This window comes from Watersipora subatra, chromosome 8, assembly GCF_963576615.1.
Source record: "Watersipora subatra chromosome 8, tzWatSuba1.1, whole genome shotgun sequence".
In the NCBI taxonomy this organism is placed as follows: Eukaryota; Metazoa; Bryozoa; class Gymnolaemata; order Cheilostomatida; family Watersiporidae; genus Watersipora; species Watersipora subatra.
In genome coordinates, this window is record NC_088715.1 from 62,744,244 (window position 1) to 62,757,269 (window position 13,026).

Consider the following 13,026-nt stretch of genomic DNA (forward strand, 5'->3'; position numbering starts at 1 on the left):
ATATATATATATATATATATATATATATAGTCAAATTGTAGTGAATAGGAGGCCACTTTGGAAAATATATCCACGATATAGGGCTTTTGGATAATAGGAGGCTTCTGATAGGAGGCTTCGCTAAAAACATGCTAAAACAACTCTACTCGTCATGCTGATCGCATACGTATCTATTTTGCATTTTGCAAAAATTTTGCCGGAGAATGCAACATTTTGGAAAATTTTGCAGGTTGGGAGGCTCTGTAGTATGAATTGGAGGGCCTCCCATTAGCGCATAAATTGAATTTTTTTATACAAAATTTGGAGTTGTTTTCTCTTTTGCACAAGCAATTATCTTCTCTTTAATTTCATGGACTCCTATTAGGTTTTTTATGTCTAGCAATAGATAGTCTTAGTGTCAAGGTCTCCATTACTTCTTTTTATATGAATTTAGCTAAATTCCATATGATATTTAATTTTAAGGATTTTAGTTGCAATGAACCTTGATTATTAGATAAAATGTTTTAATAATAGGTTGCAAAAGCCAACTAATTCGGTTTTCAGGACTTTGGTCAACTAAGGCCAAAAAAAAGACTTATTGGCAAATATTTTTGTGCTTTGATCAAATGTTTGTCATATTGTTTATCCACATGAAAATTTTGTTTCACCCTTTATAGCTTGTTCGTGTTAAGCAACACAAGAACTAGCATTTTGTTAGTTTTAAACAAGTTGCAATAATGATCGGATTGGTATCGAGATCATCATAGTTTTCACATAGAAACAAATACACTTTGTGATCATATATTAAAGCATCGCATATATTCAAGCATGCTGCAAATATGCCCGTTACATTCACAGAGCTAAAATGTTCAAAACATAAATTTCAAACATGAACTGTGACCACTTTCGTTACTAAAACACGTTCATCAAATCCAATCATTGCTACTAGCAGACAAAACTGGAAAAGATAGCATGTGGTGGCCTTTGAATTATAAAAAAATTTACGATAGGAGCCTTCGATAAAACCAAGGAGTAACTTTGAACACACTGAAGATTACATAGATATTCATCTCGCATTTATCAACATTGGTCAACACTTTCATTTCAAAATATCATTCTTAGTCAAAAGAAAAAAATGAATTCATAAGCGGCCCCTTTAGGGAGTAGAGTTTAGAGATGTTATAAGCTTAATATAGGCGTGTCAAACAAATAGTTTAATTGAGTGCAACAATGACAAAGACAATATTATTACAAACAATGAGTTTGTATGAACCTAAAGGTCTTTTGTGAAAATGGAACCAACCATCAAAAGCAGCCCGAACAGTTGTTGCAATACCAAAATATTGAAAATTGAATGATTTACAAAGCATAGCATCAAACCTTTTGTCAACAAAAATGGATTATCTGATTTATTTCTGTCAAATAAAGTTTTAGAGCTTCAAAACACTGCTGCTACAATAATTGTCCTGCGATTTGTGTGAGCAGTCCCTTGTATGTTGAGTATAGTGCAATATGTTATGGTTAGTGTAACCAACGGCTAGGCACAATTTTTTACAATAATATTCTAGCAAGACATCTCTAAAGTAATTGGCAAGGGAACTTTGCTGATTGCAGACACGCCCAGTTGCAGAAAGAACTTCAAGCTTGGATGTCTTTCCTGTCACTGGAGACCTTTTTGGAAATTGAACAACAACCTGTCGTTTGAAGGTCAGGCATTCTAGACCACTATGCTTCAACGGGTAGAGTTGCTGCTCTTCCTGCAAAGAAACCATTTAGTAAGTTGTATAGTTGAAAATTAGGAGAATTTTGAACCCTACCCATTTTACAGACTTTCCCAAAATATCAAGGAGGTTTTCTAACATTAATTACTAAAAAGTGTGTTCCATCACGTTGTTTCAAAATACTTAGGAAACGGACCTGAACTTTAAAAGGAAGCTCTTGCAGCGGGTTACTTTGGCAGCACTACTACATGTAGGTGTGGCACAGAAGATGTCTTCCTACTGAAACTGCATAATTACATTTCTCCTAAAGATATTGCAATTCTAAGTATGCTGATGTTCCACCTAACAATAAAACTTTAATCAATAAGCTTTTCTTTGAAAAAGTTTGTTTTAATGTTGTGGTTAACACAAATCTTTTCGCTCAGTAAAATTAAAAACAATGATTATCATCAGTGATTTATTTCAAGCTAATGCTTCTTTGTTCAAATCTTAGTTAAGAATGGTATCATTGAAATATAATATGTAATAAATAGTTGGATTAAGAAAAGCTCTATTTTACAAACCAACAATTACAGCGGTACTGTTTCTTTCCCTTCTAAGCAAAACGCACAAAAATCAACAACATTGTACACATTCAGCCTGTACTATTATGAGAACAGTATATGTCCATCTAAAGCCACAGTTGGAAATCAGAAAAAAAAAATTGTGTCACATAGGATTTAAACTTGCAAGATTCAACGCGTTAGACTGACACAATAACAATTGTGCTAATTGACCTTCTTGCAATAGTTTGCAATAATTGAATGTTTAATTATTGCAACTGACAATATTTTACCGCACTCTAGACTGCCATGGTATTTTTAGTACAAACCAAGTTTAGTCCAACTCTTGAGCTGAATAAAATTATTAACTGTCTAACAGTCAATGTTTTTTCATGCACAGATTGACTATTTAATTGTATAAAAATCCCTTATTATTCAGTTGGCCTTTAACACTCTAAGGTTGGTGTGTTTAGATATGCCTATTGCTGCCATCCATGTACCAATTAAGCATCGGCTTACTGTCAGTCATTTTACTGAAAGATCGTGATTTTACTTCATGGTATGTTCACAGGTTTTTTAAACTTCAAACTCTAAAACATTTTTGTAACATTTTATTTTGCAAACGTGTTACCAGAGCTATGCACCAAATCGACATGTTTATGCTCTGTGCATTACTAAACCTATGTAAAGCTGTGATCGCAATGAAACTAAAATGATCATCTCCAATTTTACTTACACTTACAAAACTATTATTTCCGTCAGAACTTAGCAGATTACCGTCAGAGTTAGTGCTGCGTCTTTCATTATCTTTCTAATTACTAAGCCAGATTTTGAATTGGCTGCAATTTCATCAACATATGTAACTCTTTGTTTTTTAAGTCGCGAGGAACTTGCGAAGGCCATAATAACGCTAAATAGTTCAAATGTTGAAAAAAAGATGAGCGTTTCCGAGTTGAAATTTTCCAAACAAAGACTTAAAACAGACTTGCGAATTTATGCAACTTTCATAGAAAAATATTTAGACAACACTGTCAATACTATAAAAGTACTAAAGGTCGTTGGTTATGTTATCAACAAGTAATAAAATTAAGTTACTATGCGACTGCTTGAAAATTTGCTATAGTGTGCATATGACAGTTGGCCATACACTTTGCATAAAAGCGCATATGGCAGCAAAAGGGATATCTTGCTATGAACAGTTTCTATAGTTACATGTTTTCCATGCGCTTCTGCCTTGCCAGTATTTAGGTATTTTATATAATAAAGACATTTAGCTTTAGCTGCTACTTACCACACTCCTAACTGGCAATAGTTTGAAACACCAGAATAGGGTTGTAGTCTATAGCACTAAGCTATCGTACAATACTGTTTTGAATGCATCTTAGGGTGTATCATCTAAGTACTTTTACTATCGCGAAATTCTGCTTGCGACCTGAAACACGGAGGTGAAAAACACTGACTGAAACACGACCACACAGTGGGATGCCAATTTAAAAGCCAAGCAGAACTTCATTGAGACAGCTGATCTAAAAAGGAAACAATATTTACTTGCAACAGGCTGAAACAACATTTACATACAACAGGCAGTGCAGCTCGGCACAACATACGCGTATAGCCAAGATCAATGTTCTATGGCTCTTACAAATATGTTTGTACAAAACACATTTTTATTGAGTAGCTGATTAATTAGCCTGTCATACGTGTACCTATTTGAAAGAAAAGAATCATCTGCCTGCATTGAACCAATAGAAAACATGTTAACAACCCTCACCGACCTGGGATTTTCCGTTTTTTGGGAGCACATATTTTTGTTCTCGCAATTTCGTTTTTTACTACAAGTGTAGTAAAAAGACCTTGGTAACTTTAAAGGTCTGACACGGCTGGTTACTTAACCAGCCGTGTCAGACCTTTAAAGTTACCAAGGTTTTAGAAATGGGCAATCAATAGACTTTTGAAAATGGATTACTGATTGCTTCCTATGTTATTAGCGGAAAAGGCTGAGAACACGACCGAGCTCACACTGCAACACACTTTTAGCTTTTTCTTTGCATCATTATATGTAATAAGTTCTGTTGATTGATATGTTTATAAAAATCTCATAGGCGGTGTGGTTCAAAAATAGGGGCCATTCTAACCTGAGGGCACACACATTCATTGGTAAAAGTTAGGTCTTTAACAAAAGCCATTACATTTATGAGAATAGCGATTTGTATAACAAAATATGTTGTATTCTAATAAAAAGTGTATTACGTTGTTCTATATAGATTGATATGGTAATGATGCTACCACTACCAGGCACACTGGCCTTTTAGCTATAACTAAACAACCATTTGTATTAACCGTTTTAGGCAACACTCTTGCTCACTTAAATTCTTGAGTTGTCTGCTCCTGTAATAATATTATGTTTTACAAACTATGATACAATTAAAAGTGCTCTTGTGAATCCTGGTCATCAAATGTTTTAGCAATTTTTTATAACATCAAATGGCAATTCAAATTTCCTCTCTTCCAACAAGATCAATAATTTTTTTAATCCGTCTTAGCATTTTCAACTTATTAAAGAATGAAGGAATAATTTGTTCAAAAATCATGAACTTGTGGTATGACTACTACTCTATTTCTTACATCTATCGCAAAAAATTATCGTCGACTTTTACGGACCTCAATTGCAATTTAAGAAAGCTTAAGATGAAGAGCTAAATATATAAAATAAGTACATAGATTCATTGCAAGTTTACCAATTTTTGATGAGCTGAAATAGAAGTAGCATAAGTTGAATCAGTGCTTTTATTGAATAACAACAGGTTTTATGTAAACTAAAATCATTTATTGTAGGCAGGTGACACTGGAGGCAAATATAAACAGACAAGATCCTCACGCACACTTTTCGATCAATGTGGATTTTATTTGTATTATTAATACTGATTACACTAAAACTATTTAGTTCTTCTTAAATGGCCAGTGATCAAATTTTGAAATCTCACATTGCAGATGCATATTAACCGACTTAGCGTTGGAAGGCATTTGACACCACAGCGATCGTTTTCCCTATATTTTCCAAGTTTATTAAAAATCCAAAAAGTTTACATCACTTCTATTATTTGAATTATTTTGATTCTGATCAAACAAAAAGTCACTAATGATCGCAGGATCAAATAATCTTTTATTTTACCGTTTTGAAAGTCGAGCTGATGTTGACTGTTTTTTCCAAATTTTATTCTTTTTCAAGGAGAGGCAATTTGTTTAGTTTTTAGCACAAATCAAAGCCTCTCAGATAATCATTTCATATTGTAAATCATCAACCGATATATTGTTGATGATATTTAAAACTTACTAGTGTTCATATCCTTTGTTTAACGTTACTAGGCGACAGTTTTATAAACGTCTACCGAAAGCGACATAAATTTTGTTTCTTCACGCAACCGGTAAACGACATTTTAGTCGTTTCTCTGCCAAAGGGTTAACACTAAAATAGTACGTCCAGCAAGTCCAGCAAAATCAAGAAAAGTTTAAACTAACAGATTTTGCAAGCAAATAATTTTTTTAACAAATATGCTTCAAGATGTCATTTCTTACAGAAATAATTTTTTCAGTTGTCTAAGCTAGGATTATTAAAAATAAGTCAGCTTGCTTTATAACTCGCATGTTTTTAGACCACTTTGAATTACTCTTTCTAGGTTTAATGTTTTCTTCCAAAATACGCATGATACAACTAAAACACAATTAACACTAAAATAATATGTCCTAAGCTCCAACGAACAACATGAGCCTTCAATTGCTGTGCAGACGGCTTTTCTCCAAAAATTGTAATCTATTTGAAGAAGGTTCAATGCTGGGACAAAAAAACATGAAGTTGCCCTCTCGAGCACTTTAAAAAAATTCAAAAAATCTGAGATTATATAGACATTATTAAAGTCCTTTAAATAGCTCAGAAGTTTCTAGTAGAACAGATTTTCAGCCTTGGTTTACACGATTATGGCATGTGCTTTTACAATAAAGTTACTCTGCCATTGGCATGCAAGTGCCACTGCGCCTGTTTGTTACAGTTCGTTTTTGTAACACTATTCAAGAAAACTGAAATAATTACTAGCTCAGGTAAAATTTCCACTTTAATGCTCATATCAACCGATTAAACAATTAAAAACATTCTGGTTAATTGGCAGTAGACATGAATTTGGAGACAAACAAGAAGGTGAAGTAAATAAAAGCAACAAAAGACTGATTGATACTTGTTGTTGCTAACTAACAAGGTGAAAGCGGTGTCTGTCTGACTTTTCATTTATCCATCGTCGGGATACAGTTAGGAAAAATATATATTTTTGATGAGACTAGAGCTCATAACATTCATCTGGGTATATCAATACTTCAATGCTTGCACCAATAGGTAGCTTTCCAATTTTTGGGAGTTTATGAAAGGCTAGTCATTTTTTCTATTTTTTGACACAACTGACATCTTCTAATGGCAAACTAGTTTAACTCTTTTGCTACTGCATAAAATTCTGACCGAATGATTAACCTTCCCAAATTAATTCAAACGGTTTTTCGAAAAAAAGCGATATACCGCTAGTATTTAAGCAGTAACTCAAGAATGAAAACAAATATTATTTTACTGTAAAATGCATCTTATTTAAAAGAATGTTCTCTACAAGGTAAGCTTAGAATTGTTTGGTGAATCTCACTCTCACAATTTTTCTGACGCTTTGTTTGCGATAACGATCTGGTTTTGCCGTTTTGAAAAAATGATTGGAAATTGAATAGTTGAACAAAAATAATGTATATTGGTTGCACCTGACTAGCAACAAGGTGGTCTCGTGCGAGACCAGACTTTATTAGTCTAGCTAATGTGTAGGTTTCGTAATGAAAAGCAAAGTGAAACCCTATTGAAACGTCAATACACCGGCTTACTGTCTGTACTTAAATTACTGTGAAATGTTAGAATGGTTGAACTGCAAACGAATTATATTGGTTGCACCTGCTTGGAAACAAATTTCTTTAATTGGAGGCATAATTTGATGTGTCTAGCTAATGTGTGGGCTTCCTAATAAAAAAAGTGAAACCCTATTGATAAGCTGATGCATAGGCTTGCGGTGGCAAAAGAGTTAACAATGTACTAAAATCTATAATAGCGAACCCTATACATACTCTTATTGCTCCAGTTCGGCAAGAATGTAAACTATATTTTTAAAGCCAGCTATAAAATTCTCGTCATTGAATTTGAGAATTTGCACCAACTTGACACTTTACTTCATGTGAAAGTATTTATGTTGCATCAAACAAAAGCTTTACATAAATTATTTTTAGGTGGAGTTCCCGTTATAAGAGGAATGCATTATAAGAGCATTTACTGGACAGATATTCCAACCAGATAAAGTCCAAACTATGCCCATACACTTGAAGTTCATTCTTTGAATTACCATACTGGGATTGAAATTGAAATACGACATAACAGTCAATCAAGAGAACTTCAATTTATTTATCATACAGGAAACAAATACATTATGTTTAGAGAAAAATGCAAGTGTTTTAACAAAAAAAGTTTGAGCCATGTACATGTATATATAGTACGTAAAAAAAACTACTTTTTATTTTGCGATTTCACTTTTCACAAAGAACCAATGTCCCTGTGTATCACGAAAAATGAAGGATAACTGCAAAAGATAGCTATGACAAGCAGAACGGGATTTTGAGCAAAAATTGGATTTATCACAAACAGATTGTAAGTAATACTAATATGCGAGTCAATCTATTAACCAACATGAATGCCATTGAAAGTTATAAAGGGTATAGCATGGGGCAAATTATTAACTCTTTTGCTACCATAAGCCGATGTCACGGCTTCCGAGGTAATATAAGTACAGACCATAAGCCGATGTATTGGCTTATCATGAGGGTTTCACTTTTCTTTTCATTACGGAGCACACACATTAGCTAGACAAATCAAACTCTGTCTCTACCAAAACAATTTGGTTGCCAATCACCCGCAACCAATAGAATAATTTTTAGCCTAACAGTTTCATTTCTACTTATTATCAAAACAGAAAAACCAGATCATTATCGTCATGGCAATAAGAAACACACAGCGTTCATTCAACGCAAAGAAAGCGTCAGAACATTTGTGAGATTGGGACTCACTAAACAGTTTCATAGTTATTTTGTAGAATTTTTTTGAAAAAGATGCATTTAACAGTGAAACGGTAGGTTTTGATTTTTGTGATATTACTTAAATACTAGCTGTATATCAGTTTTTTGAAAATTTGTTTGAATTAATTTTGTTTGGTCAGAAATTGATGTGATAGCAAAAGTGTTAAATGTATTTGCCAAAAATAATATAATTGAATTTTTAAGACTAGAAGTGATTTTTTATCTCTATAATTGTAAAATACCTCTAAAAAAAAAATTTTTTTCATTAAAGCTCATTCTACGTTTCTCAATATTTTTGTCTATAAACACCGTGATTTACCTTCACTAAGTTCTTGTGTCCACTCTCTTCTGACCAGAAACATCCCAAAGATGTATGTAAGCTGTTTGAACCTTAAATTGCCAGTTCTGTAGATAACTTGACTAGCATCAAAGAGGATGCAGGACATGTTATGGCAGCACTCTGCAATGATTCATAACAAAATAGAAATAACAAGTTTTTTTTTAATAGAACCTTTTCCGATTTACATTAACTGTTTTCAACATACGTTTACAGCAAATCGTTTGCAAGTTCATTGATTGCTGCAGAAAAAACAAAAACTGAGCAAGTAGAAGTGTATTTGATATTCTAGCCCTGACATTCAATCACAGCTTTTATATTCCTCACCGGTGTAGTCTTTAGGCATTAGAAGAGCATGACTTAAGCAATGTGAACAAAATTTCAAAAGCGATCACCAAGTCATGAAATCGATTGTCAGTTGTCTGACCTTGATTTGGACTTGGCTTCTAGATATTATTGTAAGGTAAAGTTTAGAGCTCGTCACCATGGGTGTTAACTGCAAGTTTCTGTTCCTGTCTCAGACGCTACGCTAACCTATAGTTTGTACAAGTGCTATCGCCGGTAAACAGGTAACAGGAATGCAAGAACACGACAACTATAAACATGCAAGGGTGAATAGGAGCTGTGTACATAATTGAAATTAAGCAGTTATTCACAGGGCATAGTCCAATATGTAAAACATAATAACCAGAACCTGACGTTCAACCAAATTATTGTTAACCTTTTTCACACCGTTCCCGTAAATCTTATGGGCTGAGAGCGCAGTCTCAGCGCACCAAACCCGTAATTGCCATCAGATCTGAGTCTTCAATAGGTATTTTTTAAATTCATTTATTTATTTTAAAAATGGCACTAACATTTTTCATTAATATTTTGAGGAGTTTTAAAAGATATCATACTACTGTTTTGAGGCTGTAATTACTCCCTTCTACGCATGTGCAAAAAGAACACTTTGTTAGAAGTTGAACGGTCTTTATGGAAAGCTGATCATCATGAACGGATGCGATATTTGAAGCGCTATTAAAAAGATTTGTTTACAGGAAGATAACGACAGGTTTGAAAGTGAAGAAGGGGATTTTAGACCAAAAAATGTGAGGAAGCCGATGAAAGTAAAAAAGAGAATCAACAAAATGAATGGGATTGCGAAAGTGAGACTGAAACGGCCGGTGTTGAAACGGCTAATAATGACGGATATCAAAGAGGAGCTGATTTAAAACCAAAATAATTACATTTTGCTAACAGTCTGGCAGGAGTATAAGTTTGAATTCTTAAACAGGTAGGTGTTTTTTATTATTCAAAGCTTTTTAAACATCGGTCGCTATAAATATTATTTTGAACCAAACAAATAAATATGGCCTTCAAAAACATTGCGATGCGTCGGAGCCTGTTGATGATAAAGATTTGGCGAGTTGTTTGTTTAGTTTTGCATTTAGGTATTCTCAAAAAGCCTACTATGCTGCCTTACTGGTCCACTGTGACATTCCTTTATTATCTACGCTGATTTTTAATCAATTTAAAAATTGAAAGAAAATTAGAAGCAAGCTTACAATTTATTGACAATTTTGAAGACCCTACTGGCAATAAAATGTTCAAGTTAGAAAAAAATTTTGCCATGACATGCGACTGGTTCTATCCTGTTTTTCACTCTGATAAATTTATATCTGTAGATGAAAGCTTGCTGGCATGGGAAGGATGGCTCAACTTCAGACAGTATATTCCATCTAACAGATCTAAATTTGGAATTAAGTTATTTGCTTTCCGTTGCTGTCTCTGGCTATGTGCACCAGTTGTCTGTATACATTGTCGACGAGCAAGCTGAATGCACTGGCAGCGGAGTCACAAGTGGAATATATTTGTGCAAGTCATGTTTTGATCTTTACCATGCTAACTAAATTTATTTACAAATGGTATTTTATTGTTTCCGCAAATGCTTCACTGCTTTGTATTGCTAGCATTTTTACATAAATTTGCTAATTTATTGTATTAGTTGTGCATTGGTGTGCTGTATTTGTTGCACACTTTCATCTTCAGAGCAGCGGTCTAATCAAAAAGTTCTGTTCTCATATTGTTTTGCAATCTAGTAGTCCATGATTTGCTGTTTCTGCTCATAATAAATGTTACTTCATGTTTTTTGCTGCTTCACCAAATGTGTGAATATAGGCTCACGACTTAATTCTTCTTGCACACAACCGGTTAATGTTTGCTGCAGCACACATGAACCTGTGCATTGACTTTATATGCAAAACTTTTACATAGATCTATAGTCTCAAGAAATGCATAAAAACTAGAGCAAAAAATTGTAACTGCATATAATTATATATGTCTAGCTGCCAAGTTTTTGCAAGCTGTGTGGAGGAAAAAATCTCATTCTGCAGGAAAATTTCTCAGCTTCCAGATGCATATTTATTCACAGTTTTGTGCCAATTTGCACAAAAGTTGGAGCAACCTTGTCGGGTGACTGTCTTGCGCTGCTTATGGACAAGGCGTCTTGAGCATTTCCAGTGGCGCTCCCGCTATACATTGGAGCTCATAACTCCACTTTCAATGCTCTTGGACGACTAATTTTTTTTTAAGTTGTTGTGAACATATAAATCCATGCAGGAATTATTTATACAACATTGCAAAATTGCTTTTAGTAAATATAAAAACAATTGAAAATGACCAACAAAAATAAAAAAAACTCGTCGCTTCAACGAATTGAGAGTTTTGCAGGAAAGCAAATGCAAGCTAGCTACATAAAAAAAATCAGCTTGTAGAGAAATTTCTCAGCATTCTTTGCATGTTGATTTATGATCTACCTCAATTTTGATGAAAGTTGATGCAGTTTTTACGCAGTGGTATCGAAGGCTCAAATAACCATAGTAAATGCTCTGGTGCGCTGGGGGAATTCCAGCCGTAAGCCCGCGTCACTAAAGGGTTAGTAAGAACTCTGCACCAGCTTCATGAAGCTAAAAAGTCATACATAATAGTTACATATATATGGAAAAAGAGACAAACCAAAAAGCAGCAACACTTATTCAATACTAAGAATGATTAACAAAGCTGAGAATATTAACCAGCATAATGCGCAGTAGCACTGACATACATTTGCTGCTTGAATGGTATGTTTCCAACAAAAAAAGCGGGTTCATTTTTTTAAAAAGATTACTACTCCCTAACAAGCAAAATGATAACAAGCCACGGAACTACGAGTTAGCAACCTAGGCAGCTAAGTTGTACATGTAATCCAGATGAGTCTATTACGGTTTTTAGCAAGGCAAATAATTAACCAATATTTGAGTGTTCACCAAACTAAATTTTCTTTAATGTGCCATTTTTAGCGGCACAAAGAAATCAAATTTTTGATGATCATTTGCACCGACTTGAGGCAGGTGGTAAGAGTGAAACAAACTAGATTTGTTCGACTTAGTCAAAAGCGTATAAAAGTATTAGGCACAATTAGCCACATCAATACTTGTTACAGAAATATCTATCATACTAAGATAGAGTTTAAAATCATTTCTATGAAAAGCCTGTTGCAGTGGCTTCTTTTTGTCCTGGGAACATTTAAAATCCTTTAATAGAAAATGCAAAACCTATATAAAATATATAGTATAATATAAAATTAAAACTGGTAGCAAATTTATGTTAGCGATGACATATTTTTATTGTAGTTTTACATTAGCACTATTTGTTCTAAACAGTGTGGTAACTACATGATGTATTTAACAAACTAACGTCAACTCCTTTACTACGAAAGGAATTTCTTTACTGCGACATAAGTAATTAGTGACACATAATTTCTAAAATGAGTCTGTATAAATGGTTATAACTTTAAACCACATGATCTATTAACAGTCTTTTTATAGCAAATTAATCAGTATAATAATACGTTAGTTGATGCCGCGAAAACTATAAAAAATGTGTTGCAGAATGAGAGGGAACACTTTTCGTTCATTTTGAAATTACCGTGAGGTGAGCATAAAACTCGAGTCAGATGATTCATGAATATTATTAGTTTACAATATATTATTACTGATAAAAATAATTACTCTCATCAGCACTATTACTCAATAAAATTACCCAGTCCATAGAACTAAAACTAGTAAAAATTTGTGGCTGTTATGCCTCCGACATGACTGTCATTTCTAAGAAGAAATTGTCATAAAGCAGGTATTCGCAAAGCGAAACTACACTTGGGTTGTAAACATATTTTTATTGGTTCAACATATACAAACCATTGCTTTTTTCATTCAGGTATATATACAGTAAAGTAATTTGTCAATTACTCACTAATCATAAACAATTTGGGTCATGATCTCAGAAA

At 33.6% G+C, this 13,026-nt stretch overlaps 1 long non-coding RNA gene across 1 annotated transcript; it reads right to left on the reverse strand.

The window, feature by feature from the left end:
* Positions 1–1,498: 1,498 nt before the first annotated feature.
* LOC137402145 (uncharacterized) lies at positions 1,499–11,613 on the reverse strand. The gene is made up of 3 exons (XR_010979475.1): positions 11,519–11,613; positions 8,703–8,843; positions 1,499–1,736 (listed from the first exon to the last, which is right to left on the reverse strand). It is a non-coding gene; the product is annotated as an uncharacterized lncRNA (long non-coding RNA).
* Between the last annotated feature and the right edge of the window lie 1,413 nt (positions 11,614–13,026).